Source organism: Dermacentor andersoni, chromosome 5 (genome assembly GCF_023375885.2).
Source record: "Dermacentor andersoni chromosome 5, qqDerAnde1_hic_scaffold, whole genome shotgun sequence".
Taxonomy (NCBI): domain Eukaryota; kingdom Metazoa; phylum Arthropoda; class Arachnida; order Ixodida; family Ixodidae; genus Dermacentor; species Dermacentor andersoni.
In genome coordinates, this window is record NC_092818.1 from 99,326,798 (window position 1) to 99,349,434 (window position 22,637).

At 43.5% G+C, this 22,637-nt stretch overlaps 2 protein-coding genes and 1 long non-coding RNA gene across 6 annotated transcripts in view; 2 read left to right on the top strand and 1 right to left on the bottom strand.

Annotated features, from left to right (window-relative positions):
• The window catches only part of LOC126530944 (paired box protein Pax-6-like), a 210,169-nt gene that overhangs the window by 94,841 nt on the left and 92,691 nt on the right, over positions 1-22,637 (bottom strand). The window lies entirely within an intron of this gene.
• Positions 1-22,637, top strand: part of LOC126532410 (glycine receptor subunit alpha-2-like) — a 309,519-nt gene that overhangs the window by 37,561 nt on the left and 249,321 nt on the right. The window lies entirely within an intron of this gene.
• Positions 1,023-17,203, top strand: LOC140218496 (uncharacterized). Its single transcript, XR_011894776.1, has 5 exons — positions 1,023-1,532; positions 3,235-3,340; positions 5,847-5,916; positions 14,217-14,348; positions 14,458-17,203. It is a non-coding gene; the product is annotated as an uncharacterized lncRNA (long non-coding RNA).

Consider the following 22,637-nt stretch of genomic DNA (forward strand, 5'->3'; position numbering starts at 1 on the left):
ACGTAAGCGCGCATGCATTTATTGGCTCAAATACGTAATGACATAACGCCACTCTAGCATTATACGACGGCCCCTTTTGTGCATACGAAAAATGCCATCTTCCCTTCCCTATAGTAAGTTAAGTCAGCCGATGCGTCGGGCAATAGCGTTTTGCACTTAACTGCCGCTTATCAAGGGATTCCACAAGTTCTATTACTGGGTGGTGCATACGCCATTTCTTTCCTTCTGTTATCGTTGTTTTCTCATGGGTGAAATATAGGGATAACCGGTTCTTCAGTGGCCGAACCTCCTGAGTTTCTTGGCTAGTAAACAACAATGTTGCGACAGTACAGTATGAATTTGACCTCTAACTATTTCTCTTAGTTAGGTTATGCACCAAATAAGCTCGTGACAGGCGTATAGAACGCGAACCTCGTAGTGGAGGTCAGCAGGCGGCTTTTTATTTGCTCAAAACGCTTGATGACGTCGTTCAGTGCGTGTCCGAAACGAATAATAAATGTTCAGTTGCTAGTCCAACGGTATTTGGCTTGTCGCTTTCCCTTCTGTCCATGCCAGTTCCTTTTGGTGGAAACCTTTCTTGCTGTGTGCAACCAGCGACCTCTGGCAAACACTGCTCCGATGATCACTGCAACGCGGGGACTCACTATGTATACGACAACATTTCTTTGTGGAGGGCCCTGGGTTAAAATTGATCTCCTGGGTTCTTTCTCCTACAGCGTGTGGTACACGAACGTATCTTTTTGCATTCCGCTTCCATCGGAAAGACGATGACGCGGTAAGGAATCAAACCTGCGACCTTATGCTAAGCAGCACCACGCCATAGCCACCGAGAATATCCCCAACACACTGGACTATAATCATCTGGACGTATAAAAGCGCGTACAGCCCTATCGGCAGGCCTGCGTAATACACAGTAAATCGAGTTGCACCTTGAACGATCCTTAAGCGTGTTTTGCGTCTATAACTTGCACTCTTACCCCTGTAAGGGTGTAAGGGCGCGATACATATACACTGTAAACACAAATGAGCCCATATGGGCGTTTTAACAGTTGATATGCCATTTTTCCCCCCTAGCTTAAAATGAGTACGCCCACGAGAAGAAGTAAAATAAGCTAGAACCATTATTATACCCCCGACCCCATTTGAAGGGGCATTGCGGTTGTAAAATGGGGGTTTTCAAGGAATAACGGTGGCGTAGGGGAAATTGAGACGAGCCAAACAGAGAAAAGAATAACTCAGCCATGACCAACAAGGCAGTCAGCCGCAGCGACAATTTCAGTAGGATTATTTCTGCAGTCAGATTCGAAATATCCCGCGCAATGTGTGTCGGCGCTGTTTTTCTGTTCGGAGTAGCCGCGCCTTGGTGCTGCAGAGGACGCCGAAGTCGGAACTACGCGCGGAGGAACACCAGCCTTCGGAGCGCGCGCGCGCGCGTTGAAGCAGCTTTCAGCGACGGCCATTCGACCAGCGACGGCACATTCTTCTACCGTGGTTGATGTTTCTCACTGCGTTGAACCCCCCAAGACTCCACGGTAAGTGACTTTGAACGATTATTACATGTTCTATGAGTGTGCATGTGTTCTAAGTGAGGAGACGCGCTGATATGACTTGTTGAAGGTCTCGATACAACATGGCGCGACAGTTGACCGTCCAGAACCATTTTGCACGATCACTGTGTTTCTTCGAGCTTTGTCGTAATCGAGGCGACTTGAGTGCTCAGAGTCAAGCGAGTGTACTTAAAAATTAGGATTTTATATAATGAGGGACTTTGCCGCGTCTTTAATTGGGCGGATGTGAGCATTCGACATGATCCCCGAAGCGCAAGCCACTACCATAATAGTTACGTGCAGTGCGAGGTGAGCTAAGCTTCGCCGCCTAACCGCGGCCTGAAAATGTGGCGGCTCGTTAAGGGCTTACTGCGGTGCGCGTGTGTGAGTGTTTGTACAGCGATCATTTGAGCGAGAACCGGCGGCGCTTCTTTGTGCGCGGTATCTGCTAGCTGGCGCGTACGTGGCGCCAATCCCCTAGCTCGTGCGATTGTGTGCAGTAGGTCGCCCACTTAGCGCGCATTGTGCAGATTTGCCAGTACGCTCCTTTCTATCGTCTGTGTCTCTCCGCGCCCACGTCGTTGATTGTGCAGGCAGTGCGCGACTGCGACACGTAGCATGTAGAGCCTGTGCCCGTCGACTTTGATCTACGGGCGTGAAATGTCGGCGGCGCGTTTGTGGTATTAAAAGCGTGTGGTGAGCTTCCAACGGCACTACGGGTGAACGCCGCATGAGCTGCCGGTCAGAGTATAAGAACCTCTTTATTGTTAGCGTACTGCTTGGCGGTAACAGGTGTCCTGCTTGGGTTCAGATTACTGGATACGCCGTCACTTGAACCTCGGCGGCCGGAGCAGGTGAGTACCAGTGGCGCCGGCACCTCGGCCGGCAGAAAACGGTGCCCGTGCCGTGACGAGATATATCAATTTACGCGATAGCATTGCCGGTGATAGGTCATACGGGCGCGTCGCTCCATGCCTGTGTTCTTTGCTGAGGCCGCCACTACGCCTGCGGTGCACTTACTACGTTATATCTATATAGTCGATGCTTGTGCAATGTTGTTATTCAACAGCTGGCGCTGTGCTCTGGATACCTGAACTTGTTTAATGTTTAATTACTTTGCTGCTGTGCCATTGCCTATTGGGTACAGATATTTAGTATTGAATTCTAGGTGCCAAATTAACACAAAGAAGTTGCGCTTTTCAACTCAGGATCATATCACACATCACAGCGTCATCCTATATTGCACGAGTATTAATAACAAAATTTCTGTTGCTGGTGAAAAAAAAAAAAAGGGCAGACCGATCAACCTGTATCTGTGAGAAAAATGTGCTTCAAGTCCGCGATTGTCTATAAAAAAAGGTACTACCTTGGTATTCAATGTCAGTAACACTCATAAGTTATGCATCCTTTTGTGTGAAATAATTTGTCTTAGAAGCCATTCATTGTAAGGGATCAGTAAACATCTCATAGCTTAAGTAGTGCATATGTGCATGAGTTGGGCAAAGGTATTGGTTTGTAAAGAGCAAAGCCATTAAGATATAAAATATTGGCAAGCTTAGTTTAACAATAAGCTGACGAATATACAAAACCTAATGTAGCAGCAGATGTTCTCCAAGATAAGCTTGTGACCAGCTTTTTTGTGTTCTGTGTGATCACTGTAGTGTCAAATTTTTCATTTTTATTTCAGGACTGCAGCTGCGGTCGTTTCATTGCCAACTGTGAGGATGAAGCAGCTTCATGGCCGGAGATCGGGCGCCTCCCATCAGTTTCCCTTTTCAGCAATAGAGGCCTTGGTATGCTCTCACCTAGAGTTTGCTTTTTTACCCTGTATGTTTTGAGCGCAATGGCTAGTTTAGCGGCATTACTTAGAGTGATTGGTGTGACACCTGTTCCATAGGAGGTATGCAGGTTATCCCACGTAACTCTAGCAAACTTTTAAAAATATGAATATGCCATCTAGCTGCACAGAACCTATGTAATGTTGTTTCCTGTCTCTTGGAAATACTTGGATTTGCTGCATTTTGCCTAATTACCTAATTAGTCTTAATCAATTAATCAACTTCTCAAATGTAATTAGATAAAAAGTCTCAATTATAAAATTGTAGAGCAACGTGAAAATTTCCCGGTACAGCTATCTGTGGCTCAATATGTGCTACATAATGTGTTTTTAGAGCATGAAAGAAGCCTGAGAATCTCGCAAAGTGCCTTGAGTATGTTTCTGTGTGACAGCGCCTGTGTTGTGTTCTTCCTTCAGTCCTCGTCTTTTGCGCTGTACTAACAGTCGACCTCGAGTGGCCATTCCCGTGGCAGTCTTGCATGTATTGAGTGCTTGCCCTGTATAGGCATGCGTGTTTCCAGTAAGCAAAAGATACTGAAGGAGCCCAACGTGATGTATTTCAGGACAAGTGTATGGTGTAAATTACTATGTGACAATAAAATAAACTGAAACAAGACTTCACAGTAGAGGTATGCAGGTGTGTGCATCAGCATAATGACGAAAACCTCATGCAAGTTTAGAAAAATATTCATTAAGTTAGTTTCTGTCATTCTTCTCTGTCACATTATTATTGCAAAAATGTGCTCTCTAGTATTGCACGATTAAAAACACAGTTCAAACACATCATTTGCTGGAACCTTGACATTCATAGCAACATAGAGAGGAATGGTTAAAAATTTGCTTTGCTTCTCTGACCTTCATTTTAGGTCTTTCTCATGTTTGCTAAGCTTCTTAAACTATCATAGACCCCTTCCAGGGTTTACAGGCAGCTTGAGCACATTGTGCCAGATTGTGGAGAAGCTGCAGAGGTCGCAGTGTGTATAATGGTGTGCGGTAAATGCAAGTTTATTGCAAGATGCATTATGCTCAGTACCAATTATATTAAGTTATAATTTTAGCAAAAATCTCTGTTTTCCAGATATATATCAATGTGTCTCCAAAGAACTGCACTTTTTAAAAGAGTTGCTCATTCTCTGTCTACTGTTCGGTGTTGTTAAATGCATGTATGTTGGACAGCATAGTGCTTGGCCTTCAGCTGAAGGTAGTAGTGTAGGTAGTAGGTAGTAGTGTAGAAAGTGGTAGCAGTAGTAGCTTTATGCATGTGCATAAAGCTGCAGTAAGCCAAATGTGAAAAGATAAGGGCTAATACGATACAGCCATGTAGCAAAATTTACACAAGCAAACTGTTTGATGCAATCCCTAGGAAACTAAGCAAAAATATAAGAATGTGCTTATATGATAAACAGTACCTATGTTTCAGGCGCATGGCCTTCTACCGCCATATTCCATAACAGTTCATTATTTAACACTTTAAAACTACTTGCCCTGTTTATGTCTAACTGCTCTAAATTCGAAAATTTTCATTGATTGCACTATGAAGGTTTTGGCCGTGGCTTAAGTTACTGCCAGAATTAAATTTATAGTTGTGGCCGTCCTATGTGTGATAACAAAAAGCCATTTTGGAACCAGGTGACTGTTATGCAGTATGCTAAGTGTGTGTATTAGAACAGCCACTTATATTTTCATTGTAACCATGTATAAAGTATGTATGTACACATCTCGAAGCCATAGACTGTGTACTGTTAATTGGAGGTGTTATTGTGTGGAGTAGGTTTTTTTGTAAGCATTGTCTAGAATTTGCACTACATTAAGGTGTAGTGAAGCCAAGCGAAAAATATTGACAAAATGGCTAAAGTACATTCTTAAGAGTATTAAGCGCACTTAGATGACTTTACAGCATGTAGTAAAACAAGAATGGGAACTGAAGTGCTTAATTTTTGTTCATTATTACCATATGGCACCAACATGCAATGAAGACAAAAGAGGAAGAGAAGTGAAGTGCACTAAAGGACAACTCGCTCCTGATGGGAGCTGCATTCACATCTACATGATGCATGCAATCTTTGAGTTATAGCAGCAGCTAACCACCTGTTCACATTGTTGCACATTTGTATTGATTATGTACTAAGTCTGGCCCTGGAAGTGTTAAGCAGTGCCACTTGTGGCATTGGTGCTGCATGCAAGACATCCTTCTAACCACAGGTGTTATGTATTATGTAAACCTAAGTTCTTTTAAATTCATGTAACCCACAAAAGTTCAATTTGAAAGGATGTGCCATATTTGCCACCATTGCCATGAGTAGCATTGGCTGACAGTCACAGGGCGAGACGTTAACCTTGCTCAGCTATTATGCAAAACTATTTTACATACAAATGTGGTAATTAGTATACATGCCGAAAGCCTCACAGAATAAAATTTTTTATTCGCATCTTACAACGATTGTTATTTTGCTTTAACTCAGGAGGCCTTTCTACCTGCGTTGCATCCTGTGGCTGGACCACTCCCACGATCTTGGCAGAATCGTTACACAGGTGTGTTCTTTTGTGATTCTCAGTACTGATATTTTCTAGTTTACGTTCAATGTAAATGCACAGATCAAATGAAAAACAGGTTAAAAGATGAGCTCACAGGCACTGTATGCAAATGTTTGTTAGGAAGGAAAATCTTTTTTACAAGTTGTCGTTATAGCAACACAAGAGAGTGTGCACATCACACCACCAGTACCTAGCAAGCAACAGCATTATACCGTAGAAGAAGCCAAAACATCAGGCGAAAACCTGTACTAAACTAGGGACTGTATTAAGACCTTTTCGAGGCTTAAACTATTTCTTGGGTTACTCTGTCTAATTGCTTAAACTGAACTGACGTGTCCTGCAAAACAATTTGCATTCGCATTTGATACAATCTGCAGCAAAATATGAACAAAGGGCTGCAATACTCTAAGGGCCTACTATTGAAGTTGCAACCAGTCTTCCCAGTGTACTGCAGCCTCAGGAACATGAAATGTGGTACACTGTACCACATGCACACACAACAAATTTTAATCCATGGGCATCTGTACACTGTGCTTGTGCAGGACTGCGCAACTGGCTGTTTATTCGTGACTGAAACAGCTACGTACATCAAGACTGTATTGGGAAGCCACCATCTTTTTCAGTCAGTGTAACAGTCCATAAACATATGGATTTCCATGAGCATTTTGTCTGCCACACTTTTCTTTGTCGTTTTTTTTGCACTCCAGCTTTGATGGCTGCAAGACACTTCAGGCTGGCTGAAGAGACAGTGGTAGCCTAGTAGGTGGCCTCACAAAGTTGTTATTTTGATTTTTAAGAGCCGACTTGCTTTGGACAATGCTGAATAACACATCAAAAGGCACGGGATTATTGACAAGGTTAGAATGACTTTGAAAGAAGTTTAAGGCTTCTTTTAAACTCTGATCTGTCTGCTGAGACCAAATCATGTCAGCTTTTAATGAAGCAATGTTCAGGTTGGAAAGCTGCAAGGCTGTGTGGGTACTCAAACACCATCATTGCTTCATATAGCTGAAGTTGCTGTGACATCAAGGCAGAAGGAAATGACATGGCAAAGGAAAGGTTGGTCGACAAAGGACTCATTGGCAATTATGTAGGTTCAAGGGCTATTGCACTGAGTAAGAAAATGTGTTCCTGATACAGCATGAACAGTGTTAATGCTGAAGAACAAACTGGCACCATCTCCCCAGTCCTACACAAGCACGTGCATATAAAGGGATGCCTGTTGGCCTTGAGGGCCACCACTGGAGGGATCACCTGCTATCGCTATGACATAGAATGTGACATCAGATGACTATAGTTCACACCTTTGCTGCAGCTCGCTGGCTGGGCAATTGAAGCCTTGATTGTAAGGATGAAAAGTTTCAATCACAAGGTGGCAATTTAGTTGCCAACTCTTACAGCATGGTTCACTACTCAGTGCTGCAGTGCTGGACGTATTTGACCAAGCCTGGTGCGAGTTCTCATGAGTACCCATGTTCAAGCTGCCGCTAGATACTTAGTTGATAAAGTCACTGAAAATGAAATTTGGTCATCGAAAGAGTCATGAAAACGATGCACACAAGGCTTGTAGCGTGCTTACTTGGTATGACCTCAGTCAAGACACCCTGTGTAGAGATGCTGGCAAAAGTGCAGCAGAAGTGTGGATTGAGGAGACAAAAATATAAGCTGTTCAAGTTCCACATATAACAAACTGATAATAAATCGCCGTTCAGCAAGAACTCCGGCAAAAGGGGCAAGCTGCACTCCCCACAACGAATGCTATAAAAACAGTACTGTTATTGCAGCAAAATTGCCTATAGCTCTTTTGATAGCTTGATAGCTGGTAGCTACTTGATGGTAGCACTTGATAGCTGGTATCACACAATGTTTTCTATGCCACGGAAATATTCCAGCACGTGGGGGCCACAATTCTCCTAGAGGCCAATACAGACACAGGTTGCCAGCAAGCATGGACTAAAGATTTTTCCGTTTGCATTGATCTAGTCTACCACATATTGTTTTCTTGGGTGCACAGCCACACTGGGGTAACAATTTTCTGCCTGAATATTCATCGCAGGGAGCACTGCAGCCAGCTAAAGCGAGTTTTTTGTTCACACCTCGCCACAGATGCGGCAAGATGTAGACTTGACCCATTTTTCTAGGCACATTTGTTGGGTTCAAGAAAGAACACAGAGTAGCTTAAGAACTTTATTCCTTCTAGATTTAAGGCGTGGGGCCAGGTATTAACCTGGCTTAGTAGGGGTGCATGTGCTGTGGCTTTGTTTTAGTCTGTTTAAAAGGTCGTTTTCCTTTTGAGTGTTCCAGTCGCAAAGAAATCACAAATATATTTTGATTTCAGGAACCCTTGTGACATTACATAATTCCTTTACATGTTGCAACCAAGCTTATTTTTTAAACACATGCCTTTCTTTCAGCATGAAAAAAACATCTTAGATGAAACAAGGCAAAAATGGCTGCTTATGCATTTGTACGATATTCCAACTGAGAGGGGTGAAAAGTAATAAAATGTTATACTTTCATAATTTTTCTACCATGTGTACAACATTTCTTAATAGGCATGAAGCAAATTCACTTTTATCACTAGCCTATTACAGAAACAAAAAATGACAAACTGAGCTTTTAAGGGGGCCCTCAGAAAGGCCCAGTCCGTGCGTCTTCTTTTCTAGCGCCATGGCTGTGAGCGCAGCTGAGCACATCTGCAGCCTGCACACCCTGTTCTAGAGGTGATCTGCTGCGTGTGGAAAGACTAGACGTGCTGATATGGCGTGGTATTATGTGCACAGTCTTCCCCCGTGTTTAGTACACGGGGTTGCATAATCTGTAGTTTCAGAGATGCATTGAAGTTTGATACAGACAAAGCATTCACCTCCACTGCCAGCACTTTTCATGATGGTGTCGTTCCACTGTGTGTGGCAGTATCAAAGAGGACAGGGTGGATGCGAAAGCAAGGCTGGCTATGTGAAGGTATCGTTAACACACCGTGAAACCGTATCTTTGGTCGCTGACTCTCAAATTCAAAATTTTTTTCTCATTCAGATTTGTGTTTTCTGACTGCGGCCCTTTCCGTGGGAAAACAATCCATTTGCAAATGTACTTATTTGACTAAACGGTCGAATCTGAGTACAACAAACCAAATTGCTGATTTTAGTGCATTCGTTATGTTGGGGTTCCTTTGTATGTGACTCCAGAAAAAGCCGACCATTGTCTGCTCACACTCCGCCGCGTCCGCCCATATAGGAATAAACTTAATTTTGGTTGGCCACGATGCTTATTGGTGTAGTAGCTGTCGTGTGTCCACCCATACACATTTTGTTGGCTTCCCGAAAACCTCAAAGAACAGCGGTATTTTGCTTATGTGCATTCACTAATCAAATAAGTACATGTTTGCTAGAATCCCCATAATATTGAGTCAGCTGGTCTGCTTGAAAATGTTCAAAATATGGCAGTTAGATTTGTAATAGGAAGTCATACTAAAAGGCTTTGTATTACTGAGAGTAAGGGTAAGCTGCAATAGCAGGATTTAAAAGACTGGGAAATCTCTTCAGTTAAGATTATTTCAAGCATATACTGTTCCAAACATGTAGAGATAGAGAAATTCATATCAGGCTATCATCATACCTCACAAGAAAGAGATTACACTAAAAAGGTTTATTAATTTCCTTTACTTATAGGTGATGCCTCACATTGTTTTTTCCTTGGACCAAAGGGACTGCAAGGTTTTTCAGCCTGCAATTGTTTGCATAGTTTTCAAAGATAATTCCCTCCCTGCTTTGTGTGCTTGATTTGAATGTAAGTTACATTACACAGAATGTATACCCCCCCTGCAATGCCAGTACAGGCGAAGCAGGTACTAAATGAATAACCATGAAAGGATTTTGGAGCGAGCAAAAATGGCATGTGCAATAGATATGCGTAGATGTCCCATTGGTGTTGCTGTCAAACAAGAAATTGGGATATCGAGGAACTGAGCAAAGTAACTACATGTGTGCTTGCCAAACTATAGCTGTCATTTACACCTTGATTGTGACTTAGCTACCAAAAGAAGTTTTTTTGTCTTGTTCTTTTTCTGTTAAAATGTACTTTTTTCTTTGTCTACTTTCGTTTGGGTTTTTGTAGCTATATCGTGCACATGTGACCAATAATGCCGTGTGGAAGTTAGTGGTTGTTGGTATTTCTCACTGCCTGTCGTTTGTTCAATGTGTGTACTAAAGTCAATAGAGCACCAACCAGTATAAGCTAGTGTGTTGAATTTGTTTTCTTGTTTTAGTACAAATGATCTGACTGGTTATGTGCCCAAATAAACAATTAGATTATGAAAACAAAGTTCATCAGAACATGTCATGCATTTTACTTATAATTACCCTATTTCAACTGCAGAACCCACATATTAAGGCATGTAGATTTAACCCTTTACTGCACCTTGTTGCATTTACGCAACATTCTGATGAACGGCGTTAAAAACCGAAGGAAAGTCAGTTTGGAGCTGCCTGTACACGTTGTTGCATATCCACAACATTTGTCTGTAAAACGCGGCACCTTGTACTGAAATCTGTGCTAATCCTTCGCATCTTACACCAAAACAAACGTGGCGGAGGCTGCGCGCGCCCGCGAGCAGTGATATAGGTAAGTTTTACAAATTGTAAATGTATTTCTCCATAAGACAAAGCGCAAAAAAAAATTCTTACGCTATGCTCCACATCCTTCTGACTCTGTAGGTTCAAAAAAACATTGTCATTTCGGAATAGTTTGTTCCTGGCGACAGAACGTTGCTATGTTGCACAAATGCAACAACGTGTACATGGTTTATTTTCTTCGGAATAGTGAAATGGCTCCGAAACGCTGGTATGGCCCAGCAATTCCTCCTGATAGTGAAGGCAGTGACTATTCAATTAGTCACGACAGCCACGAGTGTAAGTCCGTTTCGATTCAATATGTGGACAAGATGTTCTCTGGTCGAATTTCCTTTTTTCTTTTCAAAAGTACGCTGTGCCTCCGCACGTTGCCGTGTCACGTCGTCACGGGCACAGCTTTACGTCTGTGCTTCGATGTTCTACATTTTGACAATAAACCGAAAACACTGCATTGTTTCCTGGCTGCACGGGAATCTGCATGACGTACTGCAGGAAGTGCGGGAACCACCTGTGCTGCACAAGCATGTACAAGTGCTTCTCTTTGTTCCACACTAAATCATAGGTGCACCAATGATTGTCTCGTGCAAATAAGCATCTGAGTATGAATCGCACTAAATCTATCTTTGACTTTCAACTTCTTCTTTATTTGCACATTGTTGCAAATATGCAACATACCATTTTTCTGCAAATTGAAACCACAGACATTCGCTAAAGTAAGTTTCCATGGGAGTACAGGTACTCTTATGCTTCCCTACAACTCCATGAATAATATTTTGAGGAAGCAAAAAATTGTGCAGTAAAGGGTTAAGTGGAACAAGTCTTTTTGCAATCCTTAGTTCTGAATAGGTGAGAGCAGTGCTAAGGGCACAAAGTGAGTCCACATAGATAAATGGCATGGTGCACTGTGCACTGACTAATAATTGATGTGTTTTTGCAACAGACAAGCAAATAAATATCCAGTAATGCCTTGTCAGAGGCACGAAAGCACATAAAGAGGCAGGGGGTGGTCAGATACAAATGTGCTGTGGTTTCAGGTTTGTTAACAAGCATACCACTTTTCTGTAACTTCAGAGAACAGGTGCTGCGCTGACACATTAATCTTTTTTTTTCTTGTTGTTATTTTGTGGGATTTGATTAGTTTCTGGGTTAATGGTTGCTGCTTTTGCTAACATGTTGCACTTATGAAATTTGGGCTGTCATCGGCACTGTTTACAGTGTATGTACTCTTATGGTCACATTATAGTGGTGCTTAATCGTGAAGGCTCTCATTCAAATATAAGCTTGTCTGGTCTACATATGCTTTCCTTCATGCCAAAGGAATAAGATATACTATGTTTATGTCAGAAGGAAAGAAATTGAGACTGGTGTCTATTATTGCACATAAATCTATGCTTAGTTGCGTTAACATTTTTGCATAATTTCAACAACTTATTTAGTGCATTTCTGTAACATTCACACTCTTTCTTATCCACTTAGGTGTAAGGAATAAAGGCAAAAAAGTAAAGCATTGCAGTGGATTTAACTTAATGCTCTTGATTCTTGTTACCTTCTTGATAGCTTTTCTATTTGGAAGAGCATATGTACAAAAGCATGTTTTGACCAAATAGGCTGCTGTTTGGGAGGCTTTGCAAGCACCACTATAACGTGACAAAAGCAGTGTGTGGCCATTTGGTTATATAAATTCTGGTGTAATGACACCACAAAAAGTAAACAAAGATATGTACGCACATGACACAAGCACCGGATCTCACTTCAAGCTTTAAAATAAGGAAACAGGCAATATTTAATAACAGGTGGAGACATGATGTGATGATATCTGTTAAAAGAAATTCTTTATGCAGTGCAACTAATGGATCACTGATACATTCGTCATACTTTTTAAATGTTGCAAGCCACAATTATCTTGCATGTTGTCAGGTCGTAATACCTGGCTACAACGCAAGTTTTGTGGAACACAGGACCGCAGTCACATTCTTTGCAGTATTTAACATTGCGTGATGGAGGATTGTTTCACACGGATGACTCATACTCCCTCAATTTCCCTGATTTCGCATTAATAGAGCATCCCATCTGTCCAATGTAGGCACGGCCTTATGATGGCAGCAGACTACACAACGCTTGCGGCCTAGCTCACTAGATGCATATTGTGCTTCAACCACAACCAACCTTTTCCTTTTTTTGGCTTCTGCCTTTTATTACAGCACAAAACTCCTAACAAGGGCCTGAGAAAACAATGATTTGCGCAACTAAATTAGGCATGAATATGGAATATAATGAATGAGATGAAGTAAAAAAGTGGTTGCAGTTGTTTCGTATGCATTTGTAATTTTCATGGGTAATTGTGTAGCTGGTCTCTACGGGCAAAAATTTTTTTCTGTATGAAACGTGATGAGAGATTTGCTCTGATGAGAAAAAAAGACAAGCCACGAAAACAAATTAATTTGTTGCGTGCAGCATAATTTGCAGGCGGTGCACTGTGCAACGTAGGTTATGTACAGTCAGCCATTCCCATCCAGTCATGCTTGCATTGCATACACACATTGTATTAATTTGAGATTGCGGCTAATGAAGTTTGTGTGGAATAACTCTCATTCGCACATAGTGATGCACTGCAAAATAGATTGGTTCGTTCCTGTGTTCATCAAAACTTGTAGCCAAAAATTATGAGCAGATGTACATAAGGTAATTAAGCTTTGGCAGATTAGCACGAAAAGGACAAATGCATCAGTCATTCTCAGCTACATTGCACAAAGAATTTGTTTTTGAATTAATGACATCACTTCCTGTCACTATGTGATGTATATGATGTCTGTTTTCTTATTAAAGCGAGAGTTGAGGTTAGGCACTTGTGTCCTGCATGTCTTTGTCTTCGTTTGCTTCTGTGGTGCCATTACACCAGAATAAGTCCATGACAGGAGCTGCCAGTCTATGCAGTTATACTACATTGGGCTCAGTACGCCTGGCGGCCTGAATGTGACGAGTGCGAAGTAGCAGCAAGAACTTCAGAAGGGTAGAATTTTGTGTCGGTGGTGCATATTACAGTATGGTGAAGCGCTATAGATGGAACAGTGTGAGGTGAGACAGATGGGAAAGTGCTACAGACAACTGTGAATGTTTACTGGAAAGTTTCGCTGCAGCGGGACAATGCATGCGTTATCCTGGTGCAGCAAAATTTGCCAATGTTCATGGTTGTCAGTAGTACTTGCCCATCTACATTACACTTCACCGTACACTAGTAGCAATAACAACATAAACCAACTGACCCGAGCAATAATGAAAGCCCACAGAATTGCCAAATTGTAGGAGAAATGTTTCAGTGTAACACGTGTTTTGTTAACTGACAAGCAAATGGCATACATGTCTGCAAACCGATGATCAGATGCATTTTTCATGCACATACATTATTTTGTACAACTGCTTCCTGCTTTGGTTTTTTATGGCTTTTAGGAAGCATTCCAAAGTACTTAACTGTTTGTCTGTTCTAAAATTGAATCTGTTCTCAGCCAGCACTATGTGGCATTACTGCATAAGCCCTTACTTCGTCAGTGTCCTTCGCACTGTTCCCAACTAAATATGAATAACCAAATAACCATGTTTTTAAATTTTCAGATTATGAAGAAAATACTCTTAATATGTATTTCATTAGAAAAATTTTCTCAATTTTAGGAAGAAGTCTGGCTGGCCCCAAGCCTGGTGCAAAATGAAGAAATGGCACTCCACATCAATTCATGTTTACTTGTCGTCATAACCAGTCTGTTAGCTTAATTTTTGGTTCTTCCTATTGAATTCTCAAGAAAGGTACCAATTGCCATTTGTTGGGCGTGTTGGTAAATTGAAAGCATATTTAGCGCCAGCAAAATATGCTCCCTTCCGTCCTTGTTTGCTGGCGCTAAATATGCTTTCAAAGGTACCAACTCTGTCATTCACTCTGCAAACAAATTTTTGCACTTGGGGATGCAGCCATGCACAAAGCCTTTGAGCTCATTAATATCTTCATTCTTTAAAGAAAGTGCAGCTGCTGCGTGGAGCAATAGGTTGAATAAGACGAGGGTAAATGAAAAGATGGCGAAATTAGTCATCAACAGTTGTCCAACAAAGGAAGTCTCAAGCTGGAGGCAACATCTTTGCAAGAGAACCAAATGGCTCCAGCCTGAGACATTCGTTGTTCAACCTGGCAAGTCTCCTTCTCTAAATATTTCCTCTAGCCTGAGACCTATATCCATTCCACCACCCTTGACCAACAATACACCTATACATTTGGCAACCCATGGAAAGGTAGCAAATTCACATTCAAGGAAAGGGAATGTAGTGTGCACCCTGGAAGGTAGCATGAACAGTATTTTATTTACTTAATGAAATGCAGATTTGCTATCCAATTACTTTATTTTGATCCCCGTTTTATAATTGGACAGCATGGTTCCTCAGAGAGAATAATAATTCGAAGCTCACACAATTTTGCTCCTTTATGTCCGTTAAATCTGTCGTGGTTGCTACACTATCAGCCCTGTCTGCAATTGCGTAGCAGTGTTTTGAGCATGCATCCAAATTCAAAAGAATAGTTAGGCTTCTACCTCAGAATGTTTGCTACTGTGTTGCAGCTCGAATTCTATGTCTAGGTGGTCACTGTGATGCCATGTGCTTTTTAAATAAGACCAATATGCTATTTGAAGGGCAATTAAATGCAATCTCAAATGACCTCAGCTCGGGGAATGACACAATTGGAGGTCAATGTGATAAGGAGGATTTGATTTCTGAAAACAAGGCACTTAAACGGGAGAAAGCATGACTAATTTCGTATAAAGATGCTGCTTTTGGATATGATCAGGGAAGGTACTTGTTCGTGGCTGCATTTGCAGCATGTTACATTGCTGGCTTTATATATTGCACTGGGTACAGTGAAATGTTGCTGCTTGCACAATATTCAACTAAACATGGTAGCCATGCTAATGTGTCCATGCAGAACACAACTCATCCACTATTATGGACTACAGTGGAATCTCGATAAACGAAAATCGCTTCGAAACTGCCGCTTAAATAGGACACCATCCTGATAATTGGTTGGCTCTCTGCAATGTCTCTCAGTAAATATAACGCCTGGTAAATGGAACCAATTTCCCTGGCACCTTGAGGCTCCATTTAAAGAGCACCCACTGTAAAAATATAGGGGGGATCGTGTTTGGAACTTTCGTAAATGTAGTCTTAAACAAAACCGCATTTCAGTGGGAGCGAAATGCAAAAGCACCTGTGTACTTAGACAGGTGCATGTTAAAGAACCCCAGGTTGTCCAAATTAATTCGGGTTACTCGCTATGGCATGTGTCATAATCAGAAGGTGGGTTCTGGTTCGTAAAATACAATAATTTTTAATAGCTTGCTCAGAAATCCAGCACTAAATTATGTAGCTTGTTTGTGTGATGAGTCCCAATTTCTTAATTTAGTACTTTGACATTTATCATATTTGTGTGCTAGTCCATGCAAAATACCACTGATCGGCCTCATTATACCAGCCACTGTTAATTAGGAATGGCTTAGTCAAGCAACTTAAACTTACAGCACAAACACCTAAGACGAACCACAAAAGGAAGATACAACACACACTGGTGCTAACTTCTTTATTTCTTCCCTGAGTCGCTCATTGATGCAATGCCCTATCTAGCCAAGCTATGTCTTAGCACATGAGAGTGAATTGTATAAACCACGCCGACCGCGCACAACATGTATGAAGCATCATGCCGAATTTGGCGTCCTCCTCTGCCCTCTCCGCAGGTGCGGGAGCATAGCTTTAAAAGCTTGTTCGGTGCAGAAAACGCCAAAGGAACACTATGCCTGCAAGCAATTTTCTTGAGTTGATAGATGACCTTATGTGTTTAAGGGACCGCGCAGGGAACATGCACAAAAAGTAAACAAAAATGTAGATAGAAGAGTGCACATTGTTGCGCATATAAACTCTTGCAAAAATTGTGAGGCACGACTTGATGGGACGTCGATTCTTGGCAAAAGCATGAATGAGCTTGCGCGGCTTGCCTTAGAGGCCTACCACATAAAAAGGCAAAATGATAATTGCATCAGTGACATAGCTTTGTCCCTGCACCCATCTGAATTTGAGTTCCTACGTTTGCATATGTGATAATTTGGGAGATCTCTGTAATGTAATGTGTGCGCCTGTGCAGTTGTGTGGCCTAGGGTATATATATATGCATCGACGACGAAGAAATAAAGAAGTTGTCAGTTAGTGCCAGCGTGTGTCGTATCTGCCTTTTGCGGTTCGTCTTAGGTGTTTGCGCTGTAAGTTTTAAGTTCAGAATTATGTGCCAACTAGGCCAAATGAAGTTTTACTCTTAGTCAAGCGAGCTCAATATATAGTCTGTGCAAAAGTGTGGAGCGTCAGTACAAAGTAACAGTTCAAACACATGGCTCTGTAGTTACAGTTCAGTATGAAAGGAGATAAGATTTCTTAGCATTTCTTTCATTTACTAATTTCATTGTATTAGGACATGTAGAATACTAGCAACTGGCATGCTTACAATGTACAGTGCTCTTTTTTAAAATCCAGACAATTGTTTTACTGGGGCAGAAATGTGCTTTCTTTTGGGCCCGGAAGTGAACATATTATATTTCTTACATTTGGTGTAAAATAAATTTTCTTCACTGTCAGTGTGTGTCTCGTGCATTTTTCCTTTCAGCAAGTAGCAACTGCTCTCGAAGGCGTTTGCTGGCCTCGGAGGCACTGCCGATAAGCTAGGACGACTGTATAAAAGCTTTGCAAAGAGGGGCTCTGTGATCAGCGAAAGGGAAAAAAAATGAAGACGTGCGGTGACGGGTTCATTCGCCATTGGACCACGTGTGCGCGTGACTTGGTCGATTCAGCGGTGGCCCTGTGCCGTCGATTCGACCACGTGTGGCGAGCCCGCGGCGAAATGCTTCGTGGCGGTACGCCGCGCCTATGCAGCAGCAGACGGAACACCGCAGGCCAAGGTGTCGGACGCCGGCGTTCGCTCCGAGCAGGTGCGACGCCTGCTCGGGTGGCAGCTCACGGACGGCCGAGTTCCCTTGAGCCTTGATCGCCGGGGTTCGACATTTCGGCCTGCGGTGTTCCGTCTGGTACTGCGTAAGCGCGTGACCCGCGCCACCATGCATTTCGCTACGAGCTTGCCGCACCTAAACTAAAATGCCTTTAATTCCTTTACAATACTCCCATTGTACCTCCCAGTCAAATAGGGGGGGGGGGTGAAGTGGGCGTATACGGTACCCCCGTTGTGTGCCCAATTAATGCCCACGTCAATGGGAGTTTTATCGTACGCCCTTTCAATGGGAGCAAAAAGATGTACAAAAGGGAATGCGCTAGAGGACAAGCAAAAAACGCCCATCTGGGTGTTTTTTTGTTTACAGTGTAGACAGAAAACACTCTTAAAGATGTAAATCGGCTTACAGTGCAGATTGCAGGGAGCGCCGCGCCTTGGCTGTCTGCCCCATGGTCTTCGGCCTGCCTCAGTGTCGTTCATCTGCGAGCTATAGGGGCACCGCCTCTAAACTTCCGGGCCACTGCGTGCCCCGGACGATATATGTAGCCGTCGCGCCGGAACGGCAATCGGCAGCACACATATATACGGATGCGGGGCTATGCAGCTTGTTTTCGCACATGCTGCGCTTACCACCGACAACCAAGTCCACCGTACTCTTCGCGCGAGGTCATGCAACAAAAACCACATTCTATGAGTGTCTGCAACGCAGAAGACCAATAGCTGCGCGCGGGAAGGACCGGGCTCGCTCCAGACATATTGTGGTGACGCTACATAGGACGTTTAATCAGTGCATCATTTTCTATCACCGTTTCTCTTATGTATATGAAAAAAAGATATTAGAGAGGCCGTTTCACCTATACTTGGGCTGAATTATGTAATTGTTGACATCTCTACTTTCTTTTTGTTCCGCGAGCCTCTTGTTTTGTACGGTCATGGTGTTGGTTGCTCATCATGCAGTTGAATAATTTGTTTCACGACAGTTCGCTTTCTGAATTCTTGGTATGTTATGTTGTTTTCAATTTCTTTTTCAGTTTTTCTCAAATGTTTCCTTTGCTTTCTAAACATGTCTAGATCTCTTCTAATTTTATGCCACTTTTAGCCGATCACTCATTGTGGTTGCGCGCCATCTTCCGAGGGAAACCAAACTGAACATCGTCGCCTGCACGGGTATATGAGCGCCGGCGGTCCACTATACACGCTGTAGCCAGACAGGGTGGCGTCAGCGCTGCGGTCGCCAGCCACTCAGTCACGTTGTTGTCCGGCTGTTGACAAGAGATCAAGAGGTCGTCAAAGGCTGCATCCATATACCCCGCTGGTTAGACACGTGGTTTTTGGGCTCGCGGTCGTTGTCCGCGCGCCATATACGGTCGGGCGGGACGTATGGTCCGCGCGAGCGGATAACTGCATCCAAATGACGGAGTCGGCTCGCGCATACCGCAAGCGGGGCCCACCACCAGACTGATCCTTTGTTTTGAGTCGCGGTCCTTCATCAATCTTCTAGGCTATAGCATGCGCGCAGCGCGGGAAGGGGGCGAGCGGGGTTTCCGAACGAAGCGCGCAAATCCCACCCGCGATGCGGGCGTTATTTTTTTCCTCGGCGTGTTTTGATCGCGTACGGGGATGCATGCGGTCGAATGCGTGTTTGTGACGCGCGCGCCCGAGCCACGGCTTTCCTGCTCGCGGTGTCGCGCACACACCGCCGTCTGTCTGCGTTGCGCCGGGCCTTAAGCAGCGCAAAGCAAATTGATCGAGGATTCATCGCGCGGACACTCAGACAGCCCAGCGGCGTAATCCCCCCCCCCCCCCCCCCATTCCCCGCATGCACGTCAGAATCGCGCGCGAAAAAACAAAAGAAAAACAGAAAGAAAACAGTGACTGTGTGTGGTGTGCGGCTTTGCATCGTGGACGAGTGTGTGGGATCGCTGCTAAACTGCGCAACATGACTATGACACGGACGCGCGCCTTAGGACCCGCCTACGTGACTGACCCCGGCGCGACGACTGAATTGTGTCCGTTGTATCACTCTGCATCTCGTTCCACTTATAAAGGTTCTGACCATAAGCGGAAAATTATTAGAAAGGTTAACTTACCTAAATGGAACGGTATTACATGAAATAGTAAAATATATGGAACGCCGTCGTTTTATATATTTCAACTTCGTTTACTTTTGAAAGGCATATAATTTATACATGTGGACACATACATTTATTGGAACGCCGTTAAGTTTCTGGAAGTGGATAATATATGGAAATGGAGTGGCGTTCCTCATGAAAGAAGGCACAGTTTCGAGGCGTACCTCCCCTCCCCCCTGCACTCCCTCCCCTCCCCCGGTTCTCCTTGAAGTTTCCCTCCCAATTTGAATATGTTGTTATAATGTCTGCAGTAGCTGTCGGTGCGGCCATTAATTCAGAATTGCAATCTCGGAGACTACGTGCTCAGAACAATGCTGGCGTCACGCCTCCTTGTGGTGGCTTTGTTTGTCACCGTAACTTCGCCACGCATCGTCATAACTAGTTTCTATTAACGCAGCTGCGTTTTGTAACGCTGCACACATTTGCGAAACTCTGCCTGTACTTTTCGCCAATTTGCTTTGGGCACGTTTATTTATTTCAATGCAGTCAGCCTCCACTGGCTGAAACGTGGACATTCTCGCCGCATTTTCTGCAATAAATGTTGCATAGCAAATAGTTGAGGAAACAAATAATGTTGGTATCTCCTACACGCATGTCTAAATGCCACGATCGTGAAGGAGTTCTTGAGTAAAAATCACATTTGCTGGAAAAGTTCTCAATTAACAATTTAAAGCGCCCATGTTAGGCGTCGCTGCCATCGCAGACACTGTCGCCTACAAAATGCTCGTGTCTTCAAAAATGCTCATGTCGTTCTGGCCCACAGTGCGTTAATAAGTACTGGAAAAATAATAACTGAAGCCAGATGTATTCGTGCGACATGTTGCGGAGTAGTAACTGGCTATATGGTGGACAGACCTCGCGTGCTCGCGAGATTCTATTGCGCAGTTACATCATATGTGCGTCAATGCAATTAATTACAATGGCTAATGAGTGGATTTGATTTAATTACCAAACTTGTTGGCCATGATTGCCGAATTCCAGGCTTCTACCACCGCGAATCCGTTGCTACTATATCTACCGCGTTGTCCGGCATTATTGAGTGTTTTCGCTAACGCTTGGTTTATGGTTTAAATAGAAAAATGAGCCGCTCCGATAAACGTCCCTTCAAGTCAAAAAGCTCCGTGAACAGCCCTCGAGTTGCTGTGGAGCTGGTGCGTTTATTATTTGCCATAAATAAGTATACGCTCTATTCAAGCTGCCGGGGGACAGCAACCTTTTCCCCATCCCGCCTGATGGTCTGTGCGTTGCATGAAATGAAGAACTCTGCTATGCCATTACTATATATCTTGTGTCCTACTGGTGCATCGGATCGCATATGCTCGTGCTCTCGCATGAGCCGTAATCGGGTAGCAGAAAGAGAAGAATGGCGTTTCAATTAAAGCACCCTCAATCCGTTCTCTGCGAAACACATGTGTGACAACTTTCACAAGGCATGGCTCAGATGGGCACGAAGGTCAACTGCAAGCCAGCTTTAGTCCGCAGTGTGCTGAATCAATTCAGCGCAGGTGCTCGTAGCAATTGGAGAGCATTCTGTTTCACCGCGTTGAAATGCATGTAAAAAATATAAGTAAATGAAACGAAGAATATTAGACATAAGCTTTGAAACAAACGTGGACCTACAAACCTGAATACGTGCGCTTAAAACTAAATGCAAGAGGAAGGAGAGAGAGAGAGAGAGAGAGAGAGACGAGAAATCAGTAAAATTCACGTTTATTTTGCCTCCTGCAGCCGAGTGCGCTGCTTTGTTTTATGAAACTACAGCAGACAGCCCGTGGCTCGTCTAAACAGGGGGTCAGTGATCGTCGCGGCGACGCAATTAGCATAGCGCGCGTCAAAACTGATGCGCCAGCGAACAAGTTTTTGCAATCGCACCAGCTTCTCTCGAGAGTTCAAACAAAAGGGCGTCCGGCGAACGTTACTGTCGGTGCAGTTGAAGAATGCAAAGATAAAGAAAAGGAAAGAGAGAGAGAAAGGAATTGGGAAAAACAGCACCCTGATGCTTATGAAGGGTTGAGGTTAAAGCTTTGAATTGAGGCTTTAAGGTCAGGTATCTGCCAGGTAATGGAAAAGCAAGCTCCGTGTAATTAAATCATTTTTTTTTTTTTTTTGCCCCCAACTGCGCGCATACAGTGAAGCTAGCGGGAAGCGGGCTGCGTGCGTCGACCGAGCCGAAGTGCAGAAAATGAATTTACCCACTGACCGCCGGCTCATGTTCTTGGAGTGAAAATGAACTGATCGACTCAGATTGAGACTTATCGCAGTGTAGACTATGCGGTGCAGTGGCAGCCTTGCGCCTTATAACAAGTGAGCCGGACAAACTAAGGCAATATGACTGTGCATTTCATTGACTGCCATGGTAATGTGCGCTTCTAAGGTTGTATAGCCAGTGGATCTGTAAAGCTGTTCGCTTTAACGTAGTGTCCACTTTGGGTCGTCCCCTACTATACGTTCATGCGTTAAACGCAGCCTCGAGGGGTAACGGAGCTATTCGCAGGTGCCTGTCCACTTTTGTATATATCCTGACGATCTTGTGTTTGTGAGCCTGACGATGCTGTTACACTCCATTATTGACACTGCGTTCACAATATGTCCTATATATTTAAAACGTTCGGTGTCGGTGCCACGACTAAGAAGTGAACCGTCGGATTTACCGACCTTTACACAGCTCTGTGTATCGATAAAATAGGCACAGAAAGACACGATCAGTATATTGCAGAGTTCGCGAGCGCAGTGCATTATTCATGGTCGCCCAATGAGCACGTTCGCTTGTAAGTCGAGCTCACGCACACCCCTAAATAAATTATTGAGCTACCCAGTGAACACTTCATTTCATTCCAGAAATATCCAGCACGCAACGCAGCGTTCTGGATGCTACAACGTATCAACTCTTAAAAGCACCCCTGTTCTGCCTCGTGCAGGTGACAGTGTCATATA